At 42.2% G+C, this 21,596-nt stretch overlaps 1 protein-coding gene across 2 annotated transcripts in view; it reads right to left on the bottom strand.

Annotated features, from left to right (window-relative positions):
- Positions 1 to 6,187, bottom strand: part of LOC115891978 (cytochrome P450 4F8) — a 29,733-nt gene extending 23,546 nt beyond the window's left edge. For both annotated transcript variants that reach the window (XM_030935280.1, XM_030935281.1), the window contains exon 1: positions 6,155 to 6,187. The gene's annotated coding sequence lies outside the window, so the exon portion shown is untranslated. The remainder of the gene's footprint in view (positions 1 to 6,154) is intronic.
- Positions 6,188 to 21,596: the final 15,409 nt, after the last annotated feature.

Here is a 21,596-nt window from a genome sequence, read left to right on the forward strand (position 1 = left end):
ATATGGATCCAACAGTCTTTTATAAACTAGTAAGTTTACAGTGCTCTCTCATGACTAAAATTCTAAAATAAAAACTATAAAGTCTTTATGTGTGTATATATGTTTGTTTAGATGTGTTTAAATATATGCACATATATTGTTATATGTTGTATCTATATGCTACAAAACTGACTTATAAATAGATGAGTGCTCATAAATTACTAAGCCCAAATATATTTGTTCCAAGTTTGTATGACTTAAGGAAGTCTTTAATAAATAAGTTGGCATTCAAATTATTCATAAGATAAAAATTTAAATGTCTTTAAAATTGTCAGTGTACATTTTTGCCTGAGTTTACTGGTCAGAAAATTTTGTATTTCTCTCCACTAGATGTTTTAAGGTGTTTGGGTTTGACACAAGGGTTATAACACTGTAAATCTGGTCAAAACCAAATGATCTTTGTTTGTATAATTTTAACAAATCAGATATTTAATATTGTTAGCTTAATAAAAACAGCTAAATCTTCTGAGTTGTTGACAAAATACCCATATTTTAATTTAAGTTTCTCACTTGGGTGAACACTGATAATCACAAGCTATAAAAATGCTTAACATAACCATACATAACTTTAAATAATGACTTTGTCTAATATCTAAGTTATCATAAATAGTCTAGTCAACCTACTAAAAATAAATAAACTGGGTAAGCATAAATGAGATAAATGCTTATTAAAACCTTCTTATGTAATTCAAAATCTTAACATTATGGTTACATTAAATAATAGATACTCATTAAACATTTGGGTCATTTCTAATAAAGAAAAAATTGTGTCCAAGCTGAGAACCAAATCAAGAATGCAACCCCATTCACAATAGCTACAAAAGAATAAAATAACTAAGAATACTGTTAACCAAGGAGGTGAAAGACCTCTACAACGAGAGTCACAAAACACTGCTCAAAGAAATCAGAAATGACACAAACGAATGGAAAAACATTCCATGCTCATGAATATGAAGAATCAATATTGTTAAAATGGCCATACAACTAAAAGCAATTTACCAATTCAATGCTATTCCTATCAAACTACCAATGACATTATTCACAGAATTAGAAAAAACTATTTTAAAATTCATATGAAACCAAAAAAGAGCCTAAGCAGCCAAGGCAATCCTAAGCAAAAAGAACAAAGCCGGAAGCATCACATTACCCAACTTCAAACTATACTACGGGGCTACAGTAACCAAAACAGCATGGCACTGGTACAAATACAAACATATAGACCAATGGAACAGAATAGAGAGCCAAGAAACAAGGTCACACACCTACAACCATCTAATCTTTGACAAAGCTGCCCAAAACAAGCAATGGAAAAAGGACCCTCTATTCAATAAGTGATGTTGAGATAACTGGCTAGCCATATGCAAAACACTGAAACTGGACCCCTTGCTTATACCATACACAAAAATTAACACAAGATGGATTAAAGACTTAACTGTAAAACTAAAAACTATAAAAGTCCTGAAAGATAATCTAGGATATGCCATTCTGGGAATAGGACAGGCAAAGATTTCATGATGAAGATGCCAAAAGCAATTGTAACAAAGAAAAACAAAAATCAACAAATGAGACCTAATTAAACTAAAGAGCTTCTGCACAGCAAATAAACCATCAACAAAGTAAACAGACAACCTACAGAATGGGAGAAAATATTTGCAAACTATGCATCTGACAAAGGTCTAATACCTAGAATCTATAAGGAACTTAAATTTACAAGAAAAAAACAAGCAACCTCATTAAAAAGGAGGCAAAAGATATGAACAGACAGCTTTCAAAAGAAAACATACATGTAGCCAAAAAGCATACGACAAAATGCTCAACATCACTCATCATTAGAGAAATGCAAATCAAAACCACAATGAAATACCACCTCACACCAGTCAGAACGACTATGATTAAAAAGTAAAAATTAGGCCGGGCGCGGTGGCTCAAGCCTGTAATCCCAGCACTTTGGGAGGCTGAGATGGGCAGATCACAAGGTCAGGAAATCAAGACCATCCTGGCTAACACAGTGAAACCCCGTCTCTACTAAAAAAATACAAAAAACTAGCCGGGCGAGGTGGCGGCGCCTGTAGTCCCAGCTACTTGGGAGGCTGAGCCAGGAGAATGGTGTAAACCCAGGAGGTGGAGCTCGCAGTGAGCTGAGATGCGGCCATTGCACTCCAGCCTGGGCAACAGAGCAAGACTCCGTCTCAACAACAACAACAACAAAAAAAAAAAGTAAAAATTATATACATAGTAATAACATGCTGGAGAGGTTATGGAGAAAAGGAAATGCTTATACACTGCTTGTGGGGTTGTAAATTAGTTCAGGCATTGTGGGAAGCAGTTTAGCAATTTCTCAAAGGACTTAAAACAGAATTACCATTTGACCCAGCAATCGCCTTACTGAGTATATACCCAAAGGAATAGAAATTGTTCTACCATAGAGACACATGCACATGTATGTTCATTGCAGCACTAGTCACAATAGCAAATACATGGAATCAACCTAAATATCTATCAACTGGATCAAGAACATGTGGTACATATATACCATGGAATACTATGCAGCCGTGAAAAAAAGAATGAGACCATGTCCTTTGCAACAACATGGATGAAGCTGGAATCCATTATCCTAAACAAACTAACACAGGAACAGAAAAGCAAATACTGCATGTTCTCACATGCAGAACATGTGTTCTCACATGCAGAAATGTTTAATAGGAGCTAAACATTGAGGACATTTGGACACAAAGAAGGGAACAACAGACACCGAGGCCTACTTGAGGGTGGACGGTGGGAAGGAAGGTGAGGACCAAAATACTACCAATTGGGTACTATGCATATTACCTTAGTGATCAAATAATCTGTACACCAAACTCCTGCAACATGCAATTTACCTATAACAAACTTGCACATGTGTGCCAGAACCTAAAATAAAAGTTAAAGAAAAGAAAAAATTATGTTATACAAAAACACGTTTCTAAAAATTATAAAGTAGCTCACCTCTTTAACATACTAATTTGTGACAGACAACTCAAGGTCTTACTTCCTAAGTTTCCACTAAAATTTAAGGTTATTAAAAATAAAAATTCGGCCAGGCGCGGTGGCTCAAGCCTGTAATGCCAGCACTTTGGGAGGCCGAGATGGGCGGATCATGAGGTCAGGAGATCGAGACCATCCTGGCTAATACACTGAAACCCCGTCTCTACTAAAAAATACAAAAAACTAGCCAGGCGAGGTGGCGGGTGCCTGTAGTCCCAGCTACTTGGGAGGCTGAGGCAGGAGAATGGCATAAACCCGGGGGGCGGAGCTTGCAGTGAGCTGAGATCCAGCCACTGCACTCCAGCCTGGGCGACAGAGCGAGACTCCGTCTCAAAAATAAATAAATAATAAATAAATAAATAAATAAATAAATAAATAAATAAATAAAATAAAATAAAATAAAATAAATAAAAATTCAGACCAGGTGCAGTGGCTCACACCTGTAATTCCGGCACTTTGGGAGGCCAAAGTGGGTGGATCATCTGAGGTCAGGAGTTCCAGACTAGCCTGGCCAACATGGTGGAACCCTATCTCTACTAAAAATACAAAAAAAAAAAAAATTTGCCAGATGTGGTGGCACCTACCTGTAATCCCAGCTACCAGGGAGGCTGAGGCAGGAGAATCCCTTGAACCGGGGAGGCAGAGGTTGCAGCGAGCCAAGATCGTGCCACTGCACTCCAGCCTGGATGACAGTGCAAAACTCTGTCTCAAAAAAAAAAAAAAAAAAAAAAAAAACACAATCACACTACAAGAGGTTTGTCTTTACATTTTGGTCATTGGCCTTAAAAACAAAAAGTTTACATGTTATTGCAATAATTTCTGTGTTATCTTCATCAGGTTTTTAATTACTTACAAAGACTAAGCTGCAAAAGAGTTAGGCCAGGCCTGGTGGCTCACGCCTGTAATCCTAGCACCCTGGGAGGCCGAGGAGGGTGGATTGCTTGAGCTCAGGCGTTCAAGATTAGCCTGGGCAACATAGGGAAGCCCTGTCTCTACAAAAAAAAAAAAAAAAAAAAAAAAAAAAAAAAAAAAATTGCTGGGTGTGGGGACATAAACCTGTAGTCTCAGTTACTCGGGAAGCTGAAGCAATGGATTGAGCCCAGGAGGTCAAAGCTGCAGTGAGCTATGTTCGCACCACTGCACTGCAGCCTGGGTGACAGAACAAAACCCTGTCTCAAAAATAAATAGATTAAATAAAATAAAAGAGTTAAGATTTTCACATCCATACAATTTTCTCTAATGCTTGTAAAGTTTTTTGATTATCACTCTAGTTAAATAAATATTATTTTACAATGACCTGTGATTTTAATTTGTTTTCTTTTTCTTTTCTTATTTCTTTTTTTTGGGGGGGTCTCGCTCTGTTGCCCAGGCTGGAGTTCAGTGGCATGATCTTGGCTCCCTGCAACCTTGACCTCCTGGGCTCAAGCAATCCTCCCACCTTAGCCTCCTGAGTAGCTGAGACTACTGGTGTGCATTACCATACCCGGCTAATTTTTGTATTTTTTGTAAAGATGGTGCTTCACCATGTTGCCCAGGCTGGTCTCAAACTCCTGAGCTCAAGTGATCCGCCCGCCTTGGCCTCCTAAAGTGCTGGGATTACAGATGAGAGCCACTGTGCCTGGCCTATAATTCTAATTTGATCAGGTGTTTAGATCTTTTTATATCTTTTACAGGTTTCTCCAAGATCAAAATCCTAAAATAAGTCTTTATAGATTAAATAATTAGATTTATTTGAAAAATTATATTAAAAAGTTGTCACAAGATAAATAATACTAGATCTTTCAGTCATGTTTATACATGTTATTAATATAAATGTTCCAAAAATTACTTACATTTATAAATATCAAATATACTTGCAGTCATAATTTTAATTATGTCAATCCTTTCTAAAATTAGATTTATATAAATGTTATAAATACAAATATCTTAAATATTATCCTTTTTTTTTTTTTTTTTTGGAGAAGACTGCACTCTGTGGCCCAGGCTGGAGTGCAGTGGTGAAATCTCAGCTCACTGCAACCTCCATCTCCCAGGTTCAAGCGATTTTCCTGCCTCAGCCTCCCAAGTAGCTGGGATTACAGGTCCCTGCCACCTCGCCCGGCTGATTTTTTTGTATTTTTGGTAGAGACGGGGTTTCACCGTGTTAGCCAGGATGGTCTCGATCTCCAGACCTCGTGATCCGCCCGCCTCAGCCTCCCAAAGTGCTGGGATTACAGGCGTGAGCCCCCGCGCCTGGCCGATTTTTGTATTTTTAGTAGAGATGGAGTTTCGCCATGTTGCCCAGGTGATCCGTCCGCCCTGGCCTCCCAAAATGCCGGGATTACAGGCGTGAGCTACCGTGCCTGGCCCAAAAAACATTTTCAACCAACTCTAGTACAAAATCACTTTTTTTATTTTTTTTTTGACAGAGTCTCACTCTCTCTCCCAGGCTGGAGTACAGTGGTGTGATCACCGCAACCTCCACCTCCCAGGTTCAAGTGATTCTGCTGCCTCAGCCTCCCAAGTAGCTGGGATTACAGGCACCCACCACCGCGCTGGGCTAATTTTTATATTTTTAGTAGAGACGGGGGGCGGGGAGGTTTCACCATGTTGGTCAGGCTGGTCTCGAATTCCTGACCTCATGATCTGCCCGCCTTGGCCTCCCAAAGTGCTGGGATTACAGGCATGAGTCACTGCACCCTGTCCAAAATTACTTTTCTTATAAAAGACTCTACAGCACAGATTCCTAATAATTTAATGATCTATAGACTAAATAAAGACGTCCAAAACTCCAATAAAAACTTACGCGTAAGGATTATTAACCCAACATCAAACATAACAAAAATTATAGGAGACTGAACTGATAAAAGACTAAAATGATTTACATGACTTTCTATTTAACACATTGCTAATTCTTTTTATATTGTTTTCCAAAATCAAAAAAAAAAATTTCTTTTAAACTATGTATGTCTTACAAGTGGGTAAAACATAATTTTATAAACAAAATTAAAACATTTACCTGTCTCTCTACCTAAATTCTCTAGAATTTTAAAACTATTCATCAACAGCTAAGACCAAAATAATGGCTGCCCAACAACTAGATATGACTCACAATTCAAAGGAAAACACGGAGCCTCAAGTCATGACCTGCCGCATGTCACTAACAATTTCTCCTGCCTGCAATAACAAAATCATTTATCTCCTCAGCCTAGAAAGACATGACTTCTTGAAAATGAGCCTTCCCAATGGCAAAAGATAAATAACCCCTATTACTCTAACCTGAGCAGAGATTGGTCATCACTGCTTCCTTGAAAAGATTATCCAAAGAACTAATAACCTACAAGTCACCTTCAGCAGGCTTCCAAATTAATCATCCCAGAAAGATCTTATGATTCATGGCTTACCTCCTGTCCCTGAATAAAAAATCATGAACCGCAGAACCAGCTGTCCTGCAGACCTGCCCATGGTGCTGATAAAATCTGGCCTGATAGTCAAGCCAAAGTGCTTACTGAGTGCCATTTACCACAATAAAGGTCATGAATCATAGCCAACCTCAAATCTTACCCTGAGTTCCTCAAACTGTTGACATACGTAATATGTAACCTATTGACATTGAAAAAGACACAAAGTTGTTTCTAAATCATAAAGTTGTACTGATTGTTTTATATATATTAATGTTTTAGCCTATATGTTGTCATCTGTAGCCAATAATTATAATCTCTATATTATACCCTGCAATGAAAAAGCCAACTCCAACTGGGCACAGTGGCTCGTGCCTGTAATCCCAGCATTTTGGGAGGCTGAGAAGGGAGGATTCCTTGAGCCCAGGAGTTCAAGACCGGTCTGAGAAACAAAAGGAGATCCTGTCTCTACAAAATAATAATTAACCAGGCTTGGTGGTGCACACCTGTGGTCCTAGTTACTGGGGAGACTGAGGTAAGAGAATCGCTTGAGCCCAGGAGGTGAAGGCTTCAGTGAGCTGTGATCGCACCACTGCACTCCAGCCTGGGTGATAGAGTGAGACCCTGTCTCAAAACAAAAAAAAAAAAAAAAAAAGAAGAAAGAAAGAAAAACAGACAACTCCTGTTTGAGTTCCCCTCCCTTCTCCTAAACTTTCTCACAAAAACATTCCAATTTATAAAAGACTAAAGCATGTTCAATTTCGTTACTGTGTCTTCCCCAATCAATCCTCACATTTGACTTCCAATAAACCTTTATCGAATTATTTCTGCCTCAAAGCCTTAATTTCAGTCAACACTGCCAACCTGGTGTTCCTGTCTGATGGAAGAAGCCAACAGATCACAAGACCAAATCCAATGGTGATGGTGACGAAAGAATTTACAAGAGTGAGGTGAGATAGAAAGAGACCCAGGGGGCTGTTCTGGATATGGCAATCAGGCAGGGGGCCCCCAGGAGGTGACCTTTGAGCAGAAACCTGAGTGACATGGAAGAGTGACCTGTGGATAAGAACCAGCCCATAAAGTCATGCCAGGTGTGTAAAGACCCAGCACCAGGAGGAGTAAATGAGTGGCCCAAAACATTTGTCCATTCTTGCATCCTTCTTTAGTTGTACCAAGATAAAGAGAGACTTCAGCAATTTCCCTTGGGGTCCATGGGGTAAACAGGAACCAGCCATCCTGCAGACCCGCCCATGGCGTTGATAAAATTTGGCCTGATAGTCAAGCCAAAGTGCGTACTGAGTGCCATTTACCACAATAAAGGTCATGAATCATAGCCAGCCTCCCAAGGCATGTCCAGAGATAGACTGACTGGCTGGGGCTGCCAGCTTCTTGCCAGAGGCAACAGGAGATCAGATGAGCTGCAGAAAAACAGTCCCAGGAAAGCTTCAGAAAAGTCCAGATAACCCATAAGAGTTGGCATCAACCCCTCATGGGTGGGATGTATTGGGTGGCACTGGTCCTGAACAGCTGACCCCAGCACCCTCACCAGTGACCCATTCCTATTGTATTAGCCTGTTCTCACGCTGCTAATAAAAACACAGGGTAATTTAATAAGGAAAAAGGTTTAATTGACTCACAGTTCCACAGGGCTTAGAAGGCCTCAGGAAACTTACAATCATGGGGGAAGGGGAAGCAAACATGTGCTTCTTCATATGGCAGCAGCAAGGAGAAGTGTCAAGCAAAAGGGGGAAAAACCCCTTGTAAAACCATCAGATCTCGTGAGAACTCCCTCACTATCATGAGAACAGCATGAGAGTAACCACCCCCATGATTAAATTACCTCCCAGGTAACTTCCACGACATGTGTGGGTTGTGGGAACTACAATTCAAGAGGAGATTGGGGCACAGTCCAACTGTATCACCTATACGCTTTATAAAATTAATCATGAAAGAAGGGAGGAGGAAAAAAAAACACACCAAGTTTGCAGCACATTCAGCATTAATCATTATGTCAGCTGGGCGCAGTGACTCACGCCTGCAATCCTAGCACTTTGGGAGGCCGAGGCAGGTGGATCACGAGGTCAGGAGATCGAGACCATCCTGGCTCACACGGTGAAACCCCGTCTCTACTAAAAAAATACAAAAAATTAGCCGGGCATGGTGGTGGGCGCCTGTAGTCCCAACTACTTGGGAGGCTGAGGCAGGAGAATGGTGTGAACCCAGGAGGCAGAGCTTGCAGTGAGTGGAGATCGCACCACTGCACTCCAGCCCAGGTGACCGAGCAAGACTCTATCTCAAGAAAAAAAAAAAAAATCATTATGTCAGTTTGTTCTCTGACTGCTTCCTCATAGCTGTTTGCTGCCTCGTGCCTTAGAATCACATAAACCCTGTCACAAAATTATAGATCTCTTTAACTGCCCTAGAGGTAGTGTCTCAAGCATTGTGAAATGTGAGTTCTCCATTTGAGATATTCTTTCAGGTTTTGCATATCAGGGAAACTACTGACATCAGTTATTCTGCAGGACCCCACGAGGGGCTCACTCACCAAAGAAGGCAGTTTCCACATCTTGATCATTTCATCCTCCTTTCTTCAACCAATCAGCGACCCCCATTTTCTAATCCCTCACCCTCCATGGAGTCCTTAAAAACTCCAGCCCAGAACTCCTGGGGGAGATGGATTTGAGAGTTCCTTCCATCTCCCAGCTCGGCCACCCTGTGATCATTAAACTTTTTCTCTGCTGCAAACACTTCTGTCTCAGTGTATTTTCTGTTATTGCGCAGCAGACATATGAACCTAGTGGTCCTGTAACACCAGCCCCCAGTCCTAGATGGAGAGACTCAGGATGTGAACAACAGTCCCTCCCTGTGACAGGGAAAAGAGGAGAGTACAGGAAGAGACAGAATATTGTTCCTCATTCAAGTGTCTGCCTAGCCAGTGAACAAGGGGCCACCCAAGACAGAGAAGCTGAGCGGACCTCAGTCTGTGGGATCAGGGGGACTAGCATTGACCCATTGTCAGGAATGAACCACAACAAGAGACTTTGGACACCTGCCTGCAGCCTCTCCAGTCATATAAACAGATGGCAGTTTGGTCAATGGGAGCATCCACTGATGATCAGAGGGGAGAAGGGAATAAGATCTGTCCTCTGCCCTCCTCTTTCAGCCACAGATCTTGGTTCCAGGAGCAACTGTTTCCTGGCACCACCAGCCTGGGAGTGGTGACAGCTCTTGGTGGATGCTAACCCCCAAGGTGCTGCACCATCCCTCATGGCTCCCCTTAGCCCTGCCCACACCTTTGCAAACAGCTCCTTCTTAAACCCACTCCTTTAGCCCCTGTGAGGTCCCTGCCAGGACCCAAGTGCTACATTCCCGAAAAAGACAGGACTCCTCAACACACCAGTTATGTGGGTGCTGAAGTTTACACAGGCACATCATAAGCATTCTCCCAGCTGTTGGAATGGGAGCAGGGGGTTGAAGGGAGAAGTCTTGTCCTCAGTGCTTACACTTAGCAATTGTTTCCTTTTATTATATGAAGGTTGCACAGCATTTTAATTATAATTACTAATATATATAATATATATTATATATTATACATATTATGTATAATATATAATATATTATATCATATATTTATATGTAATATATGACATAATATATTGTACATATTATGTATTATATAATATATTATATAGCATATATACAATATACTATATATAATTATATAATGTAAACATATATACACATATATTATATACATATATACATATATACATATATTTAATACATACATATTATATATGATATATTATATAATTTATATCTTATATATCATATATCATATATCACATAATATATATAATTACAAATTATATTTTAAAAGAAATTGCTGGTTGGGTACGGTGGCTCATGCCTGTAATCCCAGCACTTTGGGAGGCCAAGGCAGATGGATCACCTGAGGTCAGGAGTTTGAGATCAGCCTGGCCAACGTGGTTAAACCCCATCTCTACTAAAAATACAAAAATTCACCAGGGGTGGTGGAGCACGCCTGTAATCACCACTGCTTTGGAGGCAGAGGCAGGAGAATCACCTGAACCCAGAAAGCAGAGGACGCAGTGAGCCGAGATTGTACCACTGCACTCCAGCCTAGGTGACAGAGCTAGACACTGTCTCAAAAACAAAAACAAAGAAAAGAAATTGCTTAGCATCTTGCCTGACATGTATTAGAACTCCATCTATATGACTTGTGAGAAGCCAGATAGTGTCATGGTAAAGAACAGGGACTCCAGGTACAGGCTGCTTGGTTCAACTCTCAACCAGCTGTGTGCATTTGGGCCAGTCTCTTTACTTCTTTGTGCCTCAGTTTTCTTGCCTGAAGTGATAGCAAGGTTGTTGTAAAAATTAAGTGAGTTGAAAAGAGTAAAGTGCTTACAACAGCATTCCCTGGCACATGATCAGCCGCAAGCATGTACATGCCATTTTTACTCTAATGACAGGACAAGGGCACAGACTCCAGCTAGGAGCCTTGGTTCCCTCTGGCACAGGCAGCAAAGACTTTGATGGCTTCGAACTTCCTATGTTGTTTCCTCTGGTCTTTAGTAGGGTGGAGTTTCTCAGGAGAGGAGCAAGCACCAAGCTTAGGATTAGATGACCCATGGCCAAACCTGGGCCTGCCACTAATCAGCTGTGTGACTTTGGGCAAGTGACTTGTCTTCTCTGAGTCTCATGTTCCTCTTCAGTACAAAGAGCACAATGATAAGCCTATCGAGACTGGAGAAGCCAGCAGACATGCATGTCTTAGTTTGGGTTTCCTGGAAGTAGACCCTGATGCAAGGATTGAAGTGCAAATAATTTATTTAGAGGCGGCCAAATTTCAACTGCCAGTTGTTTGTTTGGGAGGCAAGTCCAGGAAACACCAGTGGGACAGCTGAAAACTGAGACAGGAAAGGAAATGTAGCAATTAAAAGGAACTTATTTAAAATAGTTTCCACCATGGGCAGCCAAGGCTCAGCCTTGCATGGCACCTCTGGGAGACAGCATAGAACATGCACCTCAGAGACATCCCACTCAGGGTAAAGGAGCTGGGGCACCTACCCACCGATATTCTCCACCCATTATTGACGGCTGCTTCCAAGGGCGTGAGAATGTGCTTCCTGTACTGCAAGGGTGAGAAATGGGATCAAGGGCATGAGAACGTGCTGCCTGCACTGCAAGGGCTAGACCTAGGGTCAAGGGCATGAGAATCTGCTGCCTGCACTGCAAGCGTCAGACGTGGGGACAAGGGCATGAAAATGTGCTGCCTGCACTGCAAGGGTCAGGCCTGGGGACAAGAATATTGGCTCTGATAGTGGCTCCAGCCATGAATAGGAACACAGTCTGGTGCAGACAGCTACAGTGGCTCAGTGACAACAACATGCACACACTCACATATGCACACCACACTCAGACACTCAGTCGCAGTCACCAACACAGGGTGTAATACAGACATATATGCACACATGATCACAGCCACCCATGCACACAATTACATACACTCACAAACACACTTGCACGTGCTGTGAATGCAGTCCCACAGATGCACACAAACACACACCTACAATCACACACCCACACACATCCTCTCTCTCTCTCTGTCACACACACACACACACACAAACACACAAACACAGAGACAAACTAATAATCCAGACACCTTGGAGTCTGTTCTCCCCAAACTGTCCAGTGGAGCCTCCTTCACATTCAAGAGAGGAAGGAGGCCCCACAGCAACCAATGAAAAGACCAGGCCTGAGTATGCTTTGTTGTGTTTTTTTGTTTGTTTATTTATTTTTATTTTTATTTTTTTTAGACGGAGTTTCACTCTGTTGCCAGCCTGGAGTGCAGTGACAAGATCTCGGCTCACTGCAACCTCTGCCACCCAGGTTCAAGCGATTCTCCTGCTTCAGCCTCCCGAGTAGCCGGGACTACAGACGCGCGCCACCAGGCCTGGCTAATTTTTGTATTTTTTAGTAGAGATGGGGTTTCACCATATTGGCCAGGCTGGTCTCAAACTCTCGACCTCATGATCCACCTGCCTTGGCCTCCCAAAGTGCTGGGATTACAGGCGTGAGTCACTGCACACAGCCCTGAGTATGCTTTTAGAATTACATACACAGGTGTAGCAGAGTCCTAGAAGCCCACTGGTCCTCTGCCTCCCCACTCACGCACTCGTTCATAAAGCATCACTCCCCTTAGAGGAATCAGAAAGCCTACGTGGAGTGGGAAAAGAAACCTTTGACTCTGCAAGTATAAGTCACTCTTTGAAGGAGTTTGCTGCAACTCCATGGATAGAACTAAAGGCAGAGGGTGAATTTGCTCTCTGTTCTGGAGCTGGGACATCCACCTTCTCCTGCCCCTGGACTTGAGAACTCCAGGTTCTCAGGCCTTTCAATTCAGATGCAACTACTCCACTAGGCATCCCTAGTTCTCCAACTTACAGAGAGTGTCTTGTAGAACTTCTCAGCCTCCCTAATCACATGAGGCGATCCCCGTAATAAATTCCCTATTCACTCTACCTCCCTTTCTAGATAGATAAATAGATATGAATATAGATAGAGATATATCCTATTGATTCTGATACTAAGGAGAATCAGGTCGGCCTGCAGCCTCTGGAGGTGATGCAGCCTCTGCAGTAAACAGTGTCTCGATTCTGCATGGATAAAGGGAACCTCTGCTTCCTCCTGTTCCTTCTATATCAGGGACATCTCCAAGCCCCAAGGGTGCATTCCAGGGCAAAGGAAGAAGATACACTGTCTGGCAACAGAGAGGTCCGTTTTGACTTGAGAGAAAATGTATTCTAGTCCTGAGAGTGGTTCCAGCCCAGAGAGTCATATGGATTGGGCTCCACAAGGGTAGTTTGTGGGCAGCAGTGCGGCCTCAGGACATGCGCTAGGGCTGGTCCCCAAATCCTTTCATGTTCTGGCTGGTCCACCCAGACTTCAGTTCCTCTCATGGAAGAGGGTCTGCACATAGGAACCTTCCCTTCTCAGCAGCCCGCAGAGGAGCAGAGGTGACCCTAACTGTCCATCAGGATGGTGGCTCCCACCTGGGAGCAGCTTCTGCACCAGGCTCTGTACCAGTGCGTCCTGTGCACCGTCCCACTGCCCTTGTGCACATGCCCATCAATCTTGCCATTGACAAATGAACACACTGAGGCCACATCCCCCAAAGGGAAGAGCAGATCTAAGTCAGAGGGCAAGGTCTGATGGAGAGAAACAGACAAGGGGCGGCTTCTGAAAGGGGAAGTGAGTGGTCACCTTGTATCTGGGTTGGGCAACATGGCCCATTGGGACATCTTAGTGAAAGGAAGCAAGAGGAAGGTGGCTCCAGAATGGGAGGAGTTGGGTTGCATAAGTGCAAGTCAGATGGTGACGGTAATGAAAGACATTAGCAGAGTGACAGGAGCTGGAATGTGACCATGGGGTCTGTTCTGAAAGCAGAGATCAGTCAAGAGGCCGAATCAAATCCAAATTCCATCTGCTCCCTCCAGCCAGCTCAAAGTCCAGGATTTCTGGGTGATAACACAGTCTTCTTTTACTCTTATTATTATTTATTTTTACTTTTTTTTTATACTTTAAGTTCTAGGGTACATGTGCACAACATGCAGGTTTGTTACATATATATACTTGTGCCATGTTGGTGTGCTGCACCCATCAACTCATCATTTACATAAGGTATAACTCCCAATGCAATCCCTCTCCCCTCCCCGCTCCCCATAATAGGCCCTGGTGTGTGATGTTCCCCTTCCTGAGTCCAAGTGATCACATTGTTCAGTTCCCACCTATAAGTGAGAACATGTGGTGTTTGGTTTTCTCTTCTCGCGATAGTTTGCTGAGAATGATGGTTTCCAGCTGCATCCATGTCCCTACAAAGGACACAAACTCATCCTTTTTATGGCTGCATAGTATTCCATGGTGTGTATGTGCCACATTTTCTTAATCGAGTCTGTCACTGATGGACATTTGGGTTGATTCCAAGTCTTTGCTATTGTGAATAGTGCTGCAATAAACATACATGTGCATGTGTCTTTATAGCAGCATGATTTATAATCCTTTGGGTTTATACCCAGTAATGGAATGGCTGGGTCATATGGTACTTCTAGTTCTAGATCCTTGAGGAATCGCCATACTGTTTTCCATAATGGTTGAACTAGTTTACAATCCTACCAACAATGTAAAAGTGTTCCTATTTCTCCACATTCTCTCCAGCACCTGTTGTTTCCTAACTTTTTCATGATTGCTATTCCAACTGGTGTGAGATGGTATCTCATTGTGGTTTTGATTTGCATTTCTCTGATGGCCAGTGATGATGAGCATTTTTTCATGTGTCTGTTGGCTATATGCATGTCTTCTTTTGAGAAATGTCTGTTCATATCCTTTGCCCACTTTTTGATGGGGTTTTTTTTTCTTGTAAATTTGTTTGAGTTCTTTGTAGGTTCTGGATATTAGCCCTTTGTCAGATGAGTAGATTGCAAAAATTTTCTCCCATTCTGTAGGTTGCCTGTTCACTCTGATGGTAGTTTCTTTTGCTGTGCAGAAGCTCTTTAGTTTAATTAGATCCCATTTGTCAATTTTGGCTTTTGTTGCCATTGCTTTTGGTGTTTTAGACATGAAGTCCTTGCCCATGCCTATGTCCTGAATGGTATTACCTAGGTTTTATTCTAGGATTTTTATGGTATTAGGTCTAACATTTAAGTCTCTAATCCATCTTGAATTAATTTTTCTATAAGGAGTAAGGAAAGGATCCGGTTCAGCTTTCTACTTATGGCTAGCCAATTTTCCCAGCACCATTTATTAAATAGGGAATCCTTTCCCCATTTCTTGTTTTTCTCAGGTTTGTCAAAGATCAGATGGCTGTAGATATGTGGTATTATTTCCGAGGACTCTGTTCTGTTCCATTGGTCTATATCTCTGTTTTGGTACCAGTACCATGCTGTTTTGGTTACTGTAGCCTTGTAGTATAGTTTGAAGTCAGGTAGCATGATGCCTCCAGCTTTGTTCTTTTGACTTAGGATTGTCTTGGCAATGCGGGCTCTTTTTTTGGTTCCATATGAACTTTAAAGCAGTTTTTTCCAATTCTGTGAAGAAACTCATTGGTAGCTTGATGGGGATGGCATTGAATCTATAGATCACCTTGGGCAGTATGGCCATTTTCACGATATTGATTCTTCTTATCCATGAGCATGGTATGTTCTTCCATTTGTTTGTGTCCTCTTTTATTTCACTGAGCAGTGGTTTGTAGTTCTCCTTGAAGAGGTCCTTTACATCCCTTGTAAGTTGGATTCCTAGGTATTTTATTCTCTTTGAAGCAATTGTGAATGGAAGTTCATTCATGATTTGGCTCTCTGTTTGTCTGTTACTGGTGTATAAGAATGTTTGTGATTTTTGCACATTCATTTTGTATCCTGAGACTTTGCTGAAGTTGCTTATCAGCTTAAGGAGATTTTGGGCTGAGATGATGGGGTTTTCTAAATATACAATCATGTCATCTGCAAACAGGGACAATCTGACTTCTTCTTTTCCTAACTGAATACCCTTTATTTCTTTCTCTTGCCTGATTGCCCTAGCCAGAACTTCCAACACTATGTTGAATAGGAATGGCGAGAGAGGGCATCCCTGTCTTGTGCCAGTTTTCAAAGGGAATGCTTCCAGTTTTTGCCCATTCAGTATGATGTTGGCTGTGGGTTTGTCATAAATAGCTCTTATTATTTTGAGATACGTTCCATCAACACCGAATTCATTGAGAGTTTTTAGCATGAAGGGCTGTTGAATTTTGTCAAAGGGCTTTTCTGCATCTATTGAGATAATCATGTGGTTTTTGTCTTTGATTCTGTTTATATGCTGGATTATGTTTATTGATTTGCATATGTTGAACCAGCCTTGCATCCCAGGGATGAAACCCACTTGATCATGGTGGATAAGCTTTTTGATGTGCTGCTGGATTCAGTTTGCCAGTATTTTATTGAGGATTTTTGCATCGATGTTCATCAGGGATATTGGTCTAAAATTCTCTTTTTTTGTTGAGTCTTTGCCAGGCTTTGGTATCAGCATGATGTTGACCTCATAAAATGAGTTAGGAAGGATTCCCTCTTTTTCTATTGATTGGAATAGTTTCAGAAGGAATGGTAGCAGCTCCTCCTTGTACCTCTGGTAGAATTCGGCTGTGAATCCGTCTGGTCCTGGACTTTTTTTGGTTGGTAGGCGATTAATTATTGCCTCAATTTCAGAGCCTGCTATTGGTCTATTCAGGGATTCAACTTCTTCCCGGTTTAGTCATGGGAGAGTGTAAGTGTCCAGGAAATTATCCATTTCTTCTAGATTTTCTAGTTTATTTACCTAGAGGTGTTTATAGTATTCTCTGATGGTAGTTTGTATTTCTGTGGGGTCGGTGATGATATCACCTTTATCATTTTTTATTGTGTCTATTTGATTCTTCTCTCTTTTCTTCTTTATTAGTCTTGCTAGCGGTCTGTCAATTTTGTTGATCTTTTCAAAAAACCAACTCCTGGATTCATTGATTTTTTGGAGGGTTTTTTGTGTCTCTATCTCCTTCAGTTCTGCTCTGATCTTAGTTGTTTCTTGCCTTCTGCTAGCTTTTGAATGTGTTTGCTCTTGCTTCTCTAGTTCTTTTAATTGTGATATTAGAGTGTCAATTTTAGATCTTTCCAGCTTTCTCTTGTGGGCATTTAGTGCTATAAATTTCCCTCTACACACTGCTTTAAATGTGTCCCAGAGATTCTGGTATGTTGTATCTTTGCTCTCATTGGCTTCAAAGAACATCTTTATTTCTGCCTTCATTTCGTTATGTACCCAGTAGTCATTCAGGAGCAGGTTGTTCAGTTTCCATGTAGTTGAGCGGTTTTGATTGAGTTTCTTAGTCCTGAGTTCTAGTTTGATTGCACTGTGGTCTGAGAGACAGTTTGTTATAATTTCTGTTCTTGTACATTTGCTGAGGAGTGCTTTACTTCCAATTATGTGGTCAATTTTGGAATAAGTGTGATGTGGTGCTGAGAATAATGTATATTCTGTTGATTTGGGGTGGAGAGTTCTATAGATGTCTATTAGGTCTGCTTGGTGCAGAGATGAGTTCAATTCCTGGATATCCTTGTTAACTTTCTGTCTCGTTGATCTGTCTAATGTTGACAGTGGGGTGTTGAAGTCTCCCATTATTATTGTATGGGAGTCTAAGTCTCTTTGTAAGTCTCTAAGGACTTGCTTTATGAATCTGGGTGCTCCTGTATTGGGTGCATATATATTTTGGATAGTTAGCTCTTCCTGTTGAATTGATCCCTTTACCATTATGTAATGGCCTTCTTTGTCTCTTTTCATCTTTGATGGTTTAAAGTCTGTTTTATCAGAGACTAGGATTGCAACCCCTGCTTTTTTTTGTTCTCCATTTGCTTGGTAAATCTTCCTCCATCCCTTTATTTTGAGCCTATGTGTGTCTCTGCATGTGACATGGGTCTCCTGAATACAGCAAACTGATGGGTCTTGACTCTATCCAATTTGCCAGTCTGTGTCTTTTAATTGGACCATTTAGTCCATTTACATTTAAAGTTAATATTGTTATGTGTGAACTTGATCCTGCATTGTGATATTAGCTGGTTATTTTGCTCGTTAGTTGATGCAGTTTCTTCCTAACATCAATGGTCTTTACATTTTGGCATGTTTTTGCAATGGCTGGTACCGGTTGTTCCTTTCCATGTTTAGTTGTTTAGTGCTTCCTTCAGGGTCTCTTGTAGGGCAGGCCTGGTGGTGACAAAATCTCTAAGAATTTGCTTGTCTGTAAAGGATTTTATTTCTCCTTCACTTTTGAAACTTAGTTTGGCTGGATATGAAATTCTGGGTTTAAAATTCTTTTCTTTAAGAATGTTGAATATTGGCCCCCACTCTCTTCTGGCTTGTAGAGTTTCTGCTGAGAGGTCTGCTGTTAGTCTGATGGGCTTCCCTTTGTGGGTAACCCGACCTTTCTCTCTGGCTGCCCTTAACAGTTTTTCCTTCATTTCAACTTTGGTGAATCTGACAATTATGTGTCTTAGAGTTGCTCTTCTCGAGGAGTATCTTTGTGGCGTTCTCTGTATTTCCTGAATTTGAACATTGGCCTGCCTTACTAGGTTGGGGAAGTTCTCCTGGATGATATCCTGAAGAGTGTTTTCCAACTTGGTTCCATTTTCCCCCTCACTTTCAGGCACCCCAGTCAGATGTAGATTTGGTCTTTTCACATAATCTCATACTTCTTGAAGGCTTTGTTCATTTCTTTTTCCTCTTTTTTCTTTAGATTTCTCTTCTAGCTTTATTTCATTCATTTGATCCTCAATCGCTGATACTCTTTCTTCCAGTTGATCGAGTCAGTTACTGAAGCTTGTGCATTTGTCACGTATTTCTCGTGTCATGGTTTTCATCTCTGTCAGTTTGTTTATGGCCTTCTCTGCATTAATTATTCTAGTTATCAATTCTTCCATTCTTTTTTCAAGATTTTTAGTTTATTTGCACTGGGTACATAATTCTTCCTTTAGCTCTGAGAAGTTTGATGGACTGAAGCCTTCTTCTCTCAACTTGTTAAAGTCATTCTCCGTCCAGCTTTGATCCATTGCTGGTAATAAGCTGCATTCCTTTGGAGAGGGAGATGCGCTCTTATTTTTTGAATTTCCAGCTTTTCTGCCCTGCTTTTTCCCCATCTTTGCAGTTTTATCTTCCTTTGGTCTTTGATGATGGTGACGTACTGATGGGGTTTTGGTGTGGGTGTCCTTCCTGTTTGTTAGTTTTCTTTCTAACAGTCAGGACCCTTAGCTGTAGGTCTGTTGGAGATTGCTTGAGGTCCACTCCAGATCCTGTTTGCCTGGATATCAGCAGCAGAGGCTACAGAAGATAGAATGTTGCTGAACAGCGAGTGTTGCTGTCTGATTCTTGCTTTGGAAGCTTCATCTCAGGGGTGTACCCCGCCGTGTGAGGTGTGGGGTGTCAGTCTGCACCTAGTGGGGGATGTCTCCCAGTTAGGCTACTCAGGGTTCAGGGACCCACTTGAGCAGGCAGTCTGTCCGTTCTCAGATCTCAATCTCCCTGTTGGGAGATCCACTGCTCTCTTCAAAGCTGTCAGACAGGGTTGTTTGCATCTGCAGAGGTTTCTGCTGCTTTTTGTTTAGTTGTGCCCTGTCCCCAGAGGTGGAGTCTACAGAGACAGGCAGGCCTCCTTGAGCTGCTGTGGGCTCCACCCAGTTTGAGCTTCCCAGCGGCTTTGTTTACCTACTCAAGCCTCAGCAATGGCGGGCGCCCCTCCCCCAGCCTCGCTGCTGCCTTGCAGTTAGATTGCAGGCTGCTGTGCTAGCAATGAGGGAGGCTCGGTGGGCGTGGGACCCTCCTAGCCAGGTGTGGGATATAATCTCCCCATGTGCCGTTTGCTAAGACCCTTGGTAAAGTGCAGTATTGAGGGGGGCGTTACCCGATTTTCCAGGTGTTGTGTGTCTCAGTTCCCCTGGCTAGGAAAAGGGATTCCCTTCCCCCTTGCGCTTCCCAGGTGAGGCGATGCCTCTCCCTGCTTCAGCTCTCCCTGGTCAGGCTGCAGCAGCTGACCAGCACCGATTGTCCGGCACTCCCTAGTATACCTCACTAGGAGGTACACTAGAGCGTACCTTACTGTACTGGTACCTCAGTTGAAAATGCAGAAATCACCCATCTTCTGTGTTGCTCGCACTGGGAGCTGGAGACTGGAGCTGTTTCTATTTGGCCATCTTGCTCCGCCCTCCTTGTTTTGTTTTAAAATAATTCCAACTACCTACTTTTTGTTTTTGAGATGGAGTCTCACTCTGTTGCTCAGGCTGGAGTGCAGTGGCATAATCTCAGCTTAATCTAAACTCCACCTCCCAGGTTCAAGCAGTTCTACTGCCGCAGCCTCCCAAGTAGCTGGAATGACAGGCATGCACCACCATGCCCAACTAATTTTCGCAATTTTAGTAGAGATGGGGTTTCCATATGTTGACCAGGCTAGTCCCAAACTCCTGACATGAAGTGATTCACCCACCTTGGCCTCCTAAAGTGCTGGGATTACAGGCGTCAGCCACTGCACCCGGCCGTGATGTGCAGTACTCTGCTTCATATTTTGATGTGGGCTTGTGTGGTGTGGAAATCTATAAACTCAATGGCAATTATCACTTCTACTGCATCCCAGAGTGGAGTAATCACTGAATCATGAAAATTTAACATCCCGTGTTGGACTTGTTGCTTCCATTAACAGCAAGTGAAGTTATTTGAACTGAATTCCAGCATTTTTAAAAAGCTGGATGCAGCCAGGCGCAGTGGCTCATGCCTGTAGTCCCAATAATTTGGGAGGCCGAGGCGGGTGGATCACTTCAAGTCAGGAGTTCGAGACTAGCCTGGCCAACATCGTGAAACCCTGTCTCTACTAAAAATACAAAAACTAGCCAGGTGTGGTTGCAGGAGCCTATAATCCCAGCTACTCAGGAGACTGAGGCAGGAGAATCACTTGAATCCAGGAGGTGGAGGTTACAGTGAACTGAGATCATGCCACTGCACTCCAGCCTGGGCAAAAGAGTGAGACTCTGTCTCAAAAAAAAAACAAAAACAAAAAAAACAAAAAAACTGGATGCTTCTTCAATTCTTCATATGAATAAGTGACATGAAATGACAGTGAAACAATAGCAAAGACATGGAATCAACCCAAATGCCTATCAGTGATAGACTGTTAAACAAAATGTGGTACATATACACCATGGAGTATTATGCAGTCATAAAAAGGAGCGAGACCATGTCCTTTGCAGGGACATGGATGGAGCTAGAAACCATTATCCTCAGAAAACTAACGCAGGAACAGAAAACCAAACACCGCATGTTCTCACTCATAAGTGAGAGCTCAACAATGAGAACACATGGACACAGGGAGGGAAATAACACACACTGGAGCCTGTGCTGGGGGCAGGAGGAGGGAGAGCATCAGAATAAATAGCTAATGGAGGTGGGACTGAATACTGAGGTGATGGGTAGGTATCACCATGCAGCAAATCACATCGCTGCAATCACATTGCAGCAAATCACCATGGCACACATTCACCTACGTAACAAACCTGCATGTCCTGCACATGTATCCCAGAACTTAAAATAAAATAA

The sequence above is a fragment of the Rhinopithecus roxellana genome, chromosome 8 (assembly GCF_007565055.1).
Source record: "Rhinopithecus roxellana isolate Shanxi Qingling chromosome 8, ASM756505v1, whole genome shotgun sequence".
Lineage (NCBI taxonomy): Eukaryota > Metazoa > Chordata > Mammalia > Primates > Cercopithecidae > Rhinopithecus > Rhinopithecus roxellana.